The 15,294-nt window shown below is 39.4% G+C and overlaps 1 protein-coding gene across 3 annotated transcripts in view; it reads left to right on the forward strand.

Annotated features, from left to right (window-relative positions):
* Nucleotides 1-15,294, forward strand: part of SI (sucrase-isomaltase) — a 180,484-nt gene that overhangs the window by 57,671 nt on the left and 107,519 nt on the right. The window contains exon 1 of one of the 3 annotated variants that reach the window (XM_072142891.1): nt 12,954-13,101. The exons of the other annotated variants lie outside the window; for them this stretch is intronic. The gene's annotated coding sequence lies outside the window, so the exon portion shown is untranslated. Of the gene's footprint in view, nt 1-12,953; nt 13,102-15,294 lie in introns of those variants that run through there. 3 annotated transcript variants of the gene reach the window in all.

The following is a 15,294-nucleotide window of genomic DNA, read 5'->3' on the forward strand; positions in this document are numbered from 1 at the left end:
TGCCAGTAATGTGGCATCAGAGCAGGTGTTCAGTGCAGTGAGGGGCCATCATTAACCCAAGGAGAACCCACTTTTCCGTTATGTGGAGAGACTGACCTTTGTCAAGATGAATCAGGCGTGGATCGGCCAGGATTTCAACACACCAATGCCATATGCATCACATTAGATCAGCCATGATGCCTCCCCTAAACATTGATTAATGAGTCTGGATTCTAACTACCTGCCTCAGCCACTAGTCTGATGCTGCCACCAGCCTGATGCCACACATCTGCTGCCAGTTGTTCCATCTGCCTCCCACCATCATTGTCACCCACCTTCACAGTGACCTCCTGCTGCTGCTGTAGCTGCCGGCACCTCCACATTCTCTCATTGTGCCACTCTGTGGCCTACCATGTTGCTTCCACCTCCATAATTTGTCATTGTGCCACTCTCTGGCCTCATGCTGCTGCTATTGCTGCCACCCACCTACACACTGTGATTGTGCCACTCTGTTACCTCCTGTTGCTGCCGCCACCTCCACACTTTCTCATTGTGCCACTCTGTGGCCTACCATGTTGCTGTCACCTCCAGAATTTGTCATTGTGCCACTTTCTGACCTCTTGCTGCTGCTGCCACCACCTCCACACTCTGTCGTTGTGCCACACTGTGGTCTACCATGTTGCTGCAACCACCAGAATTTGTCATTGTGCCACTCTCTGACCTCCTGCTGCTGCTGCCTACGTGCACACACTGAGATTGTGCCACTCTCTGACCTCCTGCTGCTGCCGCCACCTCCACACTTTCTCATTGTGCCACACCGTGGCCTACCATGTGGCTGCCGACACCAGAATATGTCATTGTGCCACTCTCTGGCCTCATGCTGCTGCAACTGCTGCCACCCACTTACACACACTGTGATTGTGCCACTTTCTGTCCTCCTGCTGCAGCTGCCACCTCCACACTTTGTCATTGTGCCACTCTGTGGCCTACCATGTTGTTGCCATCTCCAGAATTTGTCACTGTGCCCTACTATGACCTCTTGCTGCTGCCTCCACCTCCACATTCTGTCATTGTGCCACACTGTGGCCTACGATGTTGCTGCCCCCCCAGAATTTGTCACTATGCCCCTCTATGACCTCCTGCTGCTGTTGCCTCCACCTCCACATTCAGTCATTGTGCCACACTGTGGCCTACCATGTTGCTACCAATTTATCAGTGTGCCACTCTCTGACCTTATACTGATGCCACCACCTCCACACTCTGTCATTCTGCCACTCTCTGGCCTACGATGTTTCTGCCACCTCCATAATTTGTCATTTTTGCCACTCTGCGGCCTACTCATGCTGCTGCCAACTGACCGATGTCTCCCTTGAACACCCTATGATTTCCATAATGCTGTTTTCGCCCTCCACCACTCTTTGACATTGTCACTATGTTTGGTTTTCCTCTTCATTTCATCTGTCAGTAGGAATGAAAAGCTGCAGAATTGATAGCCAAAATCAGGAGTGGATACAGAACACAGAGTACATGCAAATATCCCATTTACTTGTCATCTCTGTTTAGGATCAACTGCTGTTTGTTTTTGGCTTTAACAATACTGATGGATTATTGACCCATTGAAAGCGGACACTGACAGATGAAAAGAAGGGCAAGATGATCAGTGACGCCAATGCCAAATTACTGCCGACACCCTCTCCACTCTTTTGCGAGCTTTCTACTTGTATCAGCGTTTAACAGGTTCTGTCGTAAACTATGGAATCATCTAATGTCAGTGTAAAGAGAGTGAACTCTTTGATGTTATAGTAGGATCTTGGCAATCAGCTCAGTTCTTTTGAGCTGGCACAGACGTTACCTTGTCAGGCTGCTTTCCTGCTTCACTTATTTGGTCAAGTTGGCCCCTGTAAGTGCCCATGGAATTGAAGAGTGAAGCGATGGCATGTGGCATGTGCGTGTCATACTAAAACACAGCATTGTTTGAAGACCAAACCACGCTCCCTATGCATATTTGAGCATGACACAACATTCTACAACACCCTACAAGCTCTCTGCAGTCAGTAAATACCTGTTTTTAACGTTATTCGTCATGATTCAGTTTGGGTCGAATTTTGTTGGAGAATTCGGCGATTCAAATTTTTAAAAAAATTCACCTTTCTCTAATTAAAAGCCCTTTTCCTTGTCAATTTTTAAAGGATGAAGGTTGCCTCTTCAGCTCTCTTGTTTCCCATGAGGAACAAAAATAGAACTATCATTGTCACAGCATTAAAAGTGTGCAGCAATCTTTCTTTCGGAGTACCACAAATCCCAGGATTGAAACTATAAGAATAAGTGGTGGAGAGGGCAATTGGCTTCAAGCACAAAATATCAACAAAAGGCAAAAAGGAATCCTTTGCACTCACCATAAATGCAAGTCTTTATTCAAGCCATGCAGGGAGCAATCATTTGTGTCTGGGGTGTCTTTTTCTCCCTGCTTGGCTTAAATAAAGAGTTACATTCATAGTTAGTGCACAGGATTCATTTTTGCCTTTTGTTTATAATTACAAAATACTTACAGTAGAAAATAAAGTTTTTGGCAAGTTTTCCCACCTATAGCAAATGGAGAGGTCATTTTTATCATAGGTACACTAAAATGCGAGAGACAGAAACTAAAAAAATCCCAACAATTCCACTGTATGATTTTTTTAACAATCAATTAGCATTATATGGCATGAAATAATATAATATAATGAAATAAGTATTTGATACAACATAAAAAGAGGACTTAATATTTGATACAGAAAACTTTGTCACAGTAGTTAGTCATTTTCTGTAGTTCATGGTCAAGTTTTCATTCACTGCAGCAGAGGTCTTGTCCCACTCCTCCATACAGATCTCCAGATCTTTCAGGTTTGGAGGCTGTTACTCACCAACAATGAGTTTCAGCTTCCTCCAAAGATTTTCTATTGTATTCAGGTTTGGAGAATGGCTTGACCAATCCAACACAGGATCTGTGTTTTTCAAGTCATTGACATGATAGAAGACCCAGCCACCACTTATCTTCAATGCAGGAAAATAGGTTGTTGGCCTAAATGAAGCCATCCTCCCTTCATTATGATACACTTGTCTGTCCCATTTGCATAAAAGCGTCCACTAACATGCAATAATAATGTTAGAGATCCCGAGATACGTTGTCAGACAAGGATTCGGGTCTGCCGCGATTCACTTAGGTCGTGCGCCCGAGTTCCTGCATTCGTCACTTCTGTGCCGAGGTCCGCCGGAGATCACCTGCTTCTTCCCGGTGCTTGTAAGTGCGTGTCTTGTGACACATTTCTAAATGTTAAATCCCGTGCGTTGTATGAATCCGTCGGGTTGTCCGACGGCCAGCCCCCTGATTTCTGTCGCGTGCAAGCCGGTGCCGATGCGTCAAAATCTGATTGCGTGCTCCAAAATCCCGGGGTAATTCAGCACAAAACAGAAATCGTTGGGAAACCTGACGAAAATGCGCTTGGCAGACCCTTAGTAAATAAGCGCCAATGTGATTTTCTGGATTTCTTTTGAATCCTGTGTCTCATAGTTTAAGCTATAATACAAACTAAAAACCTCTCCCTTATTTGTAGGTGGGAAAACTTGCAAAATCAGCTGCAGATCAATCTATGTATCTATCTATACTAAAGTTACAGCAATTAAACATTTTATTCAAAATGGTAACAGTAATAATCTAATGGAAAGAAATGATGTAACATTATTATTCTTTTTATGGCACACTTACCCAATAAAATCAAGTAGCACTGAATACACCTTGTGTCTTGTGTCACTTTGGGGAAACCAAAACTTCAATTACTCACACATTAGTGATAACATTCTAAAATGCACAGCAATTACAAGAGCCACCTGCTTTACAAGATGGTAGGTGAAATCCAGGGAGACATCACTTATAGCAACGTTTTTCAAATTTGAGCTTGGAGGAGCACCTGGGGAGTAGGCATTAGCTTAAGAAGTGGATTTATGTAGATTGTAAAAAGGTGAAGTGATGTGCTGCTTTCCTTCTGTCAGGGTTTTATTTGTGAGGAGTTTCCAGAAAAGATTAATAAGTCTATGCTGATACAAGGGAAATGACTGTAAATTATATAGTTAAGGCGCTAAAATATTTCAGCCTGTGAACTTGTCAGTCATATGAAATGTAAACGTCCTCCGAATAGCTACACTGCATCAAAAAATATATACTGTAAAATCTGAATTTTTGTCGGTCTCAAATCTTTCAGCCAAGTACTTTCTTTATTTATTAAAATGCCCAAAGTTTTTCTGACAGGGTTAACAGCATTTTCTTTACTGCACTATTTTAGTCTAATATATTCCACACTACTCTTGTGGGTACAACAATGTCTGACACTAACCAAGCAGTTATACACAGTGGTTTACAACACTATCGTGATCTTTAATAGAGCAGTTAAAGGAAATCTACCATCAAAATAAAGCATGATAAACAAGGCTCCCTTACTCATAGATCGAGTTATTGTGACTGTGGTAAGCAACTGTCAAAATTATGCTAATGAGCCAAACGCTCTATGGGACATTTCCAGAGCTTTTCTGTGCTGTAGCTCTACAGACTGTTACATTGCCCCCCAACCCCACTTCTGCTGCTCTCTCAGCATTTTCCCCTCCCTCTGCCTGCTGTAATATCATTGCAGTAGAAGAAGTTTCAGCACACAGAGGGAGAGGGAAGTGCCCCCAGAGCTCTTCTGGCTCTCCTAGATCCTTAGCATAACTGTAAAAGTGAAGGCAGGAGGCCATGTATAACAAATTTAAGAAGATTACTACAGTGCCTGGATCTATGAGTAAGAGTAGTGATGGTAGATTTCCTTTAAGAATAGAAATGAAGAGGGGACTACGACTTAGGGCTCATTCACACGGCCGCCAAGCTTGCGGACGTACATATGTTCCCTATAGACAGGCTCGGAATGTTGAGCTATTACCTATGGAGTGTGGCAGGAAAGAGCAGTGCTCACACCATCCTCCTCTCCCTTGCGTCGATGTGTGCCCATTGTGCTATGGCATGGCGGGCACACGTTAGTGTGAATGTAGTCTTAGAGTAAAAGCATCAGAAAAATGTGCAAGGAGAACACCAGGTTTTTCAGGTACATGGAATAAATTAATTGCAAAATTTATAAAAAAAAAATTCAATCCACATAGGTGTATCACGGTAATTTACAAAATGTCATTATTTGAAAAATAAATTATTTTTTTAAGTGTTTGGAATAAAATATCTGATGGATTCATTTTCAGTTTAATCAGAATAACTAAAATACCTATCCCTTTCAATAGTTATTCTACCTTTGTAAATTATAGCAGGGAACATCTCTTAGTTAAATAAAAAGCGCTCATCAAGGAGTAGAGCTCCAGTTAATTGGATTTGCATTTCCCTTAAATTGATCCAAATCGGTTTAATTAGCAGCGCTTTGTACTGAACTACACTATTATACACTTTTTTTAAACTTTTAGAAAGTTACTTTTAGAATTCTGTATAACATTTTTCTTTTGCAAGCAATGCTGTTTTCAGGAAGGTACGGAACTGTCAACGTGAGGTTCTTATTAGGTAATTTTATTTTCTGTGGCTTCCATTCCGGTCTGGAACATTCGGTAGTTTATTAGGAACACAGGCTTGGCTGACCTTCTGACAGGAAGATAAAAACATGATAACCAAGCTTTTAAAATTCTGAGGCACAGGTGAGTTTCCATAACTTGATCTTGTGTTGTCTATGCACACGCTTGGATTCTCTATTAAAGCCATTGTGTAAAACAAAGAGCCAGCAGGCTTCATTTAATACACAATTATAAATCTAAATGACACATATTTATTGCCTAGTGTTCAATAAATAGAATTTAGTACTCATCTGATTTGATGGCATATTTATAATAGCAGAAGATGTATTTCTTTATTTATCATAATAAATGTTTTCATACCCATATTCATGTACAATATATTGATCATCCATACCACAAAAAGCATCCTGATATTGTGTGTCACTAGAACAGATTTGACTTGTCAGGGAGAGACACCACAAAACCGCTGAAGGTCTCTTTATTCTGACCTGGCACAAAGATCTTAACAGCTGGTTGTATGATAATCTGGGCTTCCATGGATCAAACTTGGTTTTCCAGACTTTAAAGTTCGGACTACATGGAATTGCGTCTTTTCCCAACCTTATATACCTTGGGCCACATGTATCACTCTTTTTTCTGTTAGTTTTGAACCTTTTAATACTGGTGCACCGTTTTTGTGCCATTTTTGTGATTAAACGCCAAACTAGCAGCAAAAATAACCAGCTTTCCCTCATCTATCTTACCAATCCAGATGTTTTGCTGCGCCTAATGATATTCATTAAATGCGACTTTTCATTTAGGCGCAAAAACGGGCGCAAAAACACTCCAGTCCGAAGGTGGCGTAAAATGAGAAGTAAGCACTGAGCCCCTGTACGCAGCTCATTCCCAGCAGCAGAGCTCAGCCAGACACTGCAGACACTAGTACAGATAATACAGACATTAGATACTCTGCAGACATGAGGTGCAGCCTCTATTTACAGTTCATCACCTTCTATTTACAAAACATTCTGCAAAATCCTCAGCTCAGAGCAGGAGCTGAGAACTTTGCAAAATGTTGCAGATACTACAGACAAGTGTCCTCCGTGTAATTCTGCACCGTATCCCCCTCAGACACCAGTGTGTCTGAGGGGGATACGGTGCAGAATTACAGGGGGGAAGCAGGAGACCAGCACTGGGGGATCCCCTCCAGGAGAAGCCATTGCTGAGGAGGTCACTGGGTGCTGGGTGTCACACACCTGGGTGCTGCTGTGAGTGTTACCTTCATTCTGAGATGTGGGAGAAGCAGAGAGGAGCTTGTAGAAGGATCACATGTAAGTGCCCAAATCTAACATAGCACCTCAACTGCGCCAAAATTGCACCTAAACTTTGTTAAGAGGAAATTAACTTATCACAGATGGTTGTAGCTTGTGATGATTCTGGCAAAACAGTGCGTCAGAATTTAGGAGCACCTACTACACTTAGACGCACAAAAGTGATAAATGTGGCCCATGAACTATGATCATATCTAAAATTCAACACCTTAAGTTCTCTATAATGATTTTCAAACTATTTCTGATAAATTTGTGCTGCATGTCACATTGTGTTGGTAGGGAATACCATTTCTATACATTTGTACTTGGGATACATCAATATTTAGGCAGGTGGTAACATATGTATGAATTCCAAGACATAAGTTTGAATTTCAGAACATTGTCCCAGTCTTCTTTTTCATTGGGTTGGGCTCATCTCCCCCCTGCTGGTAACACCTTCGATCAATGCGGATGGCAATTAAAGCAATGGAGAGCATGCACACTGGTTCCAACAGTATATTGGGTCTTCTCTCCCCAATGACGTTATCGGAAGTGATGACACTACCCAAAATGGTGGCACTCAGCACTACTGGCATATAAACATCAACGACCCACGATCCTAAGGTTGTTACTAGTGAAGTTTGATCCGCTCATCACTAGTTATAATGCTTACGTGCCCAATGTCCACAGTGCTCAGGGTTCACTATTGGCATTCTTATAGGTCTATGGTCATTCAGCCCTATAAATATCACTCTGTGATGCACTGATGTTCTGACAACTCACTATCATAGCCTATATAATATTTCTTGGCAAATTGTGCTTCAGAAGCTTATCACGCACATCAATGGGTATTCATAGCAATGCAGGGGTGTCTTAAAACTGCTATGTACCCTGAGCTGTATGTAGGTCCCCCACAAAACTATTTCTTTAATGCTTTGAAATTTTCTGCCAAAATATGGAAAAAGAACCAAGCTTCTTGGGAAGTGAGGAGGTTCCCTTCTCCCTTCTTTCAGTTCTGCAGTTGAAAGACCTTTGGAATGGCTCCTGTATCAATTTGGGTCCAGGGTTGGACTGATCAAGCAGAGTTCCAGAGGATCTTAGAAAAAAGTAAAGTTAGCCAGTTCATCCATTTCATAATCAATTTGTAGCTCCAGTCTACAACAGAACTGTGTCTAGACCCAAGACGAGAGCAACAGGTGTAAATGCACAGCATGAGAAGATTTTGTATAGGACTGTTGAATGTAATGCCATTGCTATTTTCCAAAGTAGTTAACAGGAGTGTTCTCTAGAGCTTGGTCATACTGCTTTAAACAGAAATTAAGAACAATTTCCAACTGGAATATCCAACATTATGATTGACAATGTTGCCATTTTCTGAGGATTCTGCAATTTTGTTTAATATTCTGCAACTTTGTATAATATTCAATGTAATTACGAGTATAAGTTCACCAGTGTGTGTGTGTGTTTGTGTACACTGCAAATAAGGATACTTGTTCCATATTTTCAACTGTAGGCACCTAGTAATATGTGACACTCCTATGTTCCAGGTCACACTGGATGATTAGAATATTAAAGATCTTATAACAACTCACTCTTTCTTTACATTACATCACTTTTGCCTATTAAGCTATTACTTACCTATGATTTTGAAACTTGTGTGCAAGAATTCTGTCAGAATTGAATATTTGCAGCAATATGCTTTCAACCCTGTAGTAGATGACTGATTCTCTGTCCTATAATATTCTCTGTGTCCATACATTTGGGTGTGATGATGCCTCTGAGTGCAGGTGTCTCCATGTGCTCCACTGAACAAAAGTTCAGTTAATATTCCAAGAATGGACGGCACTTAAAACGATATTCCCATCTGGGCATTTAAATTTAATTTGATTAATTTGCCATATATGAACATTTCTTCAATTAGTTGTTATTAAAAAAATGTTCCTGTGTGAAGATAATTTCTCATAAATGTAGTCATATGGAAACGAGGTAGCTTCCTCTGATACGATCACTTCACAATTTGGCAGCAGTGGCCAGACATGCGCTATTGAGCTCTGCATGACCACCCGGCTTCAGCGTTCATTACCACAGGACGGCTGTGGGACCTGAAGTACATCCCGGACATTTCATATACAAAAACTTTTTTGTTTCTTTGTGCAATCCCTCCAACAGTGGTGGCTGTATCTAGGGACACAGTCTTGTAGGGACCATATCACTACATTTATGAGAAATTATCTTTACCCAGGTAAATTTTTTTTAATGACATCTAATTGAAGAAATGTTTATACGTGGAAGATTAATGAATCTGTATGTGAATGCCCAGGCGAGAATACCCCTTTAAGTTAAAGCACTCTCCTCATCCTTGTGGAACAAGGTTATATCATATGGACAGAAAGAGTCTCGGCCATGCGAGGTGGTAATGTATTACGGATTTGCAATAAAAAGTACTACATTGCTTCTTCGGAATGCTGGCACTATTTCTGCTTATACAGTACCTGCACAGTTGGCAAAAATTCCATTCCGAGCTCCATGTTTTAGCATGGAGGTTAAAACACCTATTCACACTAAGCAAAAAATACAGGTAGACATTGGACTTATAATTTAATTGTTATGTTATGGAGCTTAACAGTGTGACCCTGTTCACTATATAAATGCTTAGAACATCAATACTAATGTTGGACTAATATTTTAGATCTAGATTTATTCATCCTAAAGAATTCTTGTGAGACTCTCTTTCACATTGGTGTTGATGTTCAGCTTCAGTTGCGCATCCAATGTGCTTTGTCGTTGTGTCACTGTTTTTTATCTCTATGATGCGTCCGTTTTGTCTCTGTGACCGCAAAAAAAAAACTGAAGGTGTAACATTGCTTTGAAAGCATCACACCTAGTTTTTCAGCCTCATCAGTGAAAAAACCCTAAAGTTTCATCAGATTCTTTTGCGGACCCATAGACTTCTATTACCTTTTGTGATCCGCATCACGGATAGGATGTGTTTCATAATTTTTTCCACAAACAACGAATCAGTGAAGATACAAGCAAATATGAAATCATTGGCTTTGTAAAGCATCCGTGGAAATCCCTGAACCACGGATGTGAAAAACCATGCCAATGTGAAAGAGCTCTAACCCACACTGACTGATCCATACAAAATTGGAGATTATTTCATTGAATAAATATTCAACTTCTGATTATCCACATATCGTGAGCTTAATAAGTTTTTTAAATGTGTATAATGATTTTATTGGTCGGTGCATATTTAATTAATGTATAAATTATGCACTTTATCATATGTTATTTCTAAAACTAATTATGTGGACATTTTCCACTGTTTACAGGAACATGTCACGTTGTTGGTTTTCTATGATGTGTTTTGCAACACATGACATACAACTGATCTATATTAAGATCCCCCAGACATATAATAGCTCAGGTCATGGTTAATGGCACATTCTAAATGCCAGAAATTGTAACTGTATGGATTACTGCCTGTCAATAAAGATTTTTAAATCTTGAGAAATTAAATAAGGAGAAGTATTACATTTCCTCTGCATGCTGGCTGGAGCCAACTTCTTCATTTATTCCAGGGGATCTTCCAATGTTGTCTCCTCAGTACTACATTAATAGGCTTCAGAGGTCCTGCAATAGGCAAACTAATATGTAGGTTGGATTTATCATGAGGATTTATGAAGGTTTATGAAGGTTAAGAGCAAATCTGAAACTTTGGTCAGTAACCAAGGAGCACCACAGGATACTGTACTATCTCCATTCCTGTTTACTTTATACACCTCTGACTTCTTTTATCATTTTCGGATGTTTCAGTCATGATTTCCTGCATCTGGTAGGGCAAGGAAAAACCTATAGGGAAGTCATAAACAAATTTGTGGAATGGAGGGAAGGTAATAACCTTCTACTAAACGTAGAAAAAATTAAAGAAATGGTCATAGACCTACAGAGGAAAAAAACAGCCCATGATCCTATCTTAATAAAAGGTAGAGCCATCGACCAGGTCCAAACCTATAAGTATCTTGGTGTCATAGTTGATAATAAGCTAGAATGGACAGCGAACAGTGACATGACACTCAAAAAAGCTTCCTCTAGAATGTACTTTCTCAGAAAACCGAAGTCATTCAACATCTTTAATAAAATCCTAACAACACATCTGGGTCGCGGCTGCACTATACCCACTCTGGAAGGGGCAAAAGTTGGACCTTGTGCCATATTTTTCATATAGTATCTGACAGAATTGTGTTGGACACCAAAAAAAAGTTGGTACAAACAGTGGGAGCAGTGCAGTGTTTGTATTTCCATTTTTTGCTCCCCACCTTCAAATTAATGTTCCATGTAAAGAGCTGTGTAACAACTTGTACTTCTCAGTGATTGTATCTAATATTCAATGCCATGTACTGGAAAGCGGTAAACATTTCCAAATGTGGTGAAGTTGGTGAAAAAACACATTTGTGTGACAGTCTTGTAGACTCTGTATTAAAGGGAACCTGTCACCAGGAGACCCATTTTTAGCACTCCCCCAGTCCCCACAGAGCATAGTACATAAACTGCTAAGGTGTTTTTGTATAAAACATAGGTTTTACAGAAAAAAATATATGTTATATTGTACCTTTCATTAGCATCTGCTGTGTGGCTGGAAAGGAGCAGTCCTTTTCAAATTTATGAATAACTCCCCTCACTCTGGATTGGCTGTAGAGGAGCAGGGGGCGTCGCTAAGCCAAGTGATGGGTGTTTTCATATATTTGAAAAGTACACACGGAGGAGCTGTTTCCCAAGGGTGTGGGGGGGTGACTGCTGCTTTCCAGCCACTCCCAGGGAATGAGTGCCTAGTCACATAGCACATGGTATCGAAAGGTTCTATATAACATATCTTTTTTTTCTGTAAAACCTATTTTTTATACAAAAACAGTTTGGCAGTGTATGTACTATGCTCTGTGGGGACTGGGGGAGTGCTAAAAATGGATCTCCTGGTGACAAGTTCCCTTTAAGGCCTTTCAGTTTTCGTTCCAGTTTTCGACACCTACACTTTATTCCTTGGGTTGGTATGATTACGAGGATACCAAATATATATAGGTTTTCATATGTTTTAGTAGATTTAAAAAAATTAAAACCTTCTTAAATTTGCCCTTTTCTGGCGCTAATAAGTTTTTCATACTACAGCTTACAGATATGTGTATGGTCTAATTTTTTTGTGGCATGAGATGACATTTTCATTGCTACTATTTTGGAGACCTTTTGTACCTTTTGTTACCTTTTGTACCTTTTGAGTTGCAAAATGATGAAAAAGTTTTCATTCGGACATTTGGGTGCTATTTTCCATGGGATTTATATTTTGATAGTTAAGGCATTTTGGTACGCAGTGATAATAATATGTTTATATTTTTTTTTTGTTTATTTATTTTTATTTCAGTTCTAAGGAAAGGGGGTGATTTTAACTTTTTAATGTTTTTTTCTTTTTTTTTTTTTTGCTTGTTTCCCTTTTTTAATTAATTTTTTAATATTTTTTTAGACCTCCAATGGTACTGTAACCCTTGGGTGCCTATTGCTTCTACCATATATTGAAATACTGCAGTATTGCAGTACATGGCAGCTTTCCTAGTGACCTATTTGTCTGCCTACAGCAGACGCTTAGAGATCAGGCTGAATGATAGGCCTGGTAATCTAGTATAGACTCACGGTGCTCATTGTATCTGATCGTGGTTCCCCCCGATGACCTCACAGCCGGTGGCGTTCAAATCCAATATGGCAACACGCATGCCAGGATTGAAATGCTTGCCAGTTAGCTTATACATTGAGTACTCTGCCCATGAGCCATCTCTATCCTCCCGCTCCCGATGTGCGCCATATTAGTGCAGAATTAAGGGGTTAAATTTTAAGTTCTATTGACAAAAGTCTAGTTTGTGTAAATGACACATAACATGTCATCTTCTTTTTTAAAACATCAAATTATATGCAAATGAATCCTCTAGGGGTTCTCCCTAAAATCCTGATTAGATAACTTGTTTTCTTCATGACTTTTTTTTACAATGAATTTATTATTAACTAAGAGGTTTAATGCATGACAACAATTTTCCATGTTAATGATTTTTCACATTCATTTTACAGATATATTATCACTAAACTGATTGTCTAGCACATTCGGCTATAAAGGATCAGTGAATAGCCTCAGGAGTATAAAAGCTCATTTCTCAGGTTTAAAGTTCTCTTCAGTTTGTAAGCAACAGAAGAGGACGGGAGACTACAGCCTGGCAAAGTAAGGATGGTTCATTATTTTAGAGTAGATTTTACATATGATGTTACTTTTACATTCCTGAAAGTCCAAAGAACTCAAAAACCATGGATAATAGTCAATTCTGCAAAGTTGTGGCATGTTTGCACTGGACTATGTTTGTTGCATGTATTTTGTGGCTGAAACTCCTTTGCATACATATGAATGAGGATTATATGCAAGTGTGTTCATGGATTTTGGAAAAATAAGTAGAAAAGCCAGTTACAAGTTTTTATGTGAAGATATTGTGAAAGATAACTTGCTCTCTTGCTGTGTCATATTCATGTCAATTGAACATAATATCAATGAAACATTTTTGACAAACATTTGCATCCATACTTTCCGCCAGTCCCATCCATTAAGGACAATCATATGGAAGGTATATACTGAAGCTAAGCAGCAGACCTTTGAGGCCAAATGTGAGGCTCAGTTTAGATCTGTGCCTAGGTTCACTGAGCATGCTGAATTCTTCATGTGGGAAAATTAGGGTCTTTCAATTAGACCCCATTGAAGTCAATAGGTGCTTCTGGGCACTGTTGATATAGGTTGTAACACTCTATACATGAACAGGAGCCTTGGATTAAAATGTAGACTGAGACTAAGTGATTAACAGAAGAGAGGAAAGAGTGTGAAAGCAGTTGTGGACTTATCCTTTGTTAGACTGTTTTGTCATTTTTGAATTTTTTTAGGCCAAGGAAATATATTTATAATCTTTTCCCAAATCTATTAAGTTGATTTTTGTTTTTTTTATCATATTGGACTGTACACCCCATTTGAAAATGTGAAGTTTTTTTGACCCACTCGGACTTGTTTGCATATTTTAGGGATCTTGGTTAACCACCAACCAATTTCCGTTTTTAACAAACCAAAGACATCACTGAAAAATAAAGTTATTATGTACTTGGTGGGGAGGGGGTTGCTGCTGTACTGTTCAGATGGGTAGTATATTTCATTGATCATGGTATATTTGATTTTCCTTTACTGATTTACTGAAAGTGATAGAATGGCTTGGTTGTGATTCATACTTCAGAATTTTCATTCCTGAAAGTTATCTAGCTAACGTGGTGTTCAGGAAATCTAAACTTGCAGGTCACCTCTGGCACTGATTGATGAAGATGCATAAAATATGTTGCTGCGCCAACTAGCATTTTCATTATGTGTCACTTCTGTGTTGTAAAGTGTAGTAACCAGTAAAGGATTCAAGCGGCTTAATGGACAACTGATGTCATGATAGAATACTCAACCTGAGTAAAACGAAAAGGAAATCAAAACCCATCATGACAATCCAGGGACAATTACTCATAGATCCGGGCCCCATAACTGTGGTAACCTTCTTATATATGTTATCCATGGGCTCCTTCTTTCTAAAATACACTTTTGAAATGAGGCTAATGAACCTAATGAGGCTACCCTAGCCCTTCTGTCATCTGGCTGTACACAATGTTACACTCTCTCCCCCTGCTCCCTCAGCAGGAAGTGTTCACTGTACAAGTGCAGGAGGAAGGGGAGACAGTGTAACAGTATAATATATATTAGTCCCTGGTTTATCATAATTGATATTTTCATATTTCTAACGTTCAAATTTGCTTTAAATTATCAGTGCTGTAACATTCATAGATTATATGTATGCAATCTTATCTCTTTATGGTATTCTGGATTAAGTGAAAAGTGGAAAACATCTTGAATATTTATTGGAATGATATTATTGCCATACTTTATCTCCAGTACCTACTTCCTGCCTGTCTTAACCCAGTTACTTTCCTTATGTACTGGAAAAAAATACTCTCCAGCCTTTGGAACCTGTGTGCTATCATCAGACCCCATCAGGAAGAATCACCAGTAACTAAGCAACATATTACAGTATTATAGTTGTAAAAAGACATCCGGTGACCTATGAAGCAGAAGTCATTTTATTCCTTTTAAGGAAAACTATTCTGCTTGTCTCCATTGCTTGGCTATCAGAAATAATCCTGGGATAGAACAATTCTATGTTATCTAGCAACCATAAATATCTTATAATGTCTATCTAGCATAGCAAATAGTTTAATAGTAAGCATTGATTTACTTGAAGAACTTACAGTATATATCTAATATAATCTTAGAACTTTTGTACTATGTATGTGTTAGGTTATATGCACAAAAACCGACGTTTTGGATGTGTGCCAGTTACTGTTTCAC

This window comes from Engystomops pustulosus, chromosome 3 (assembly GCF_040894005.1).
Source record: "Engystomops pustulosus chromosome 3, aEngPut4.maternal, whole genome shotgun sequence".
Taxonomy (NCBI): Eukaryota; Metazoa; Chordata; class Amphibia; order Anura; family Leptodactylidae; genus Engystomops; species Engystomops pustulosus.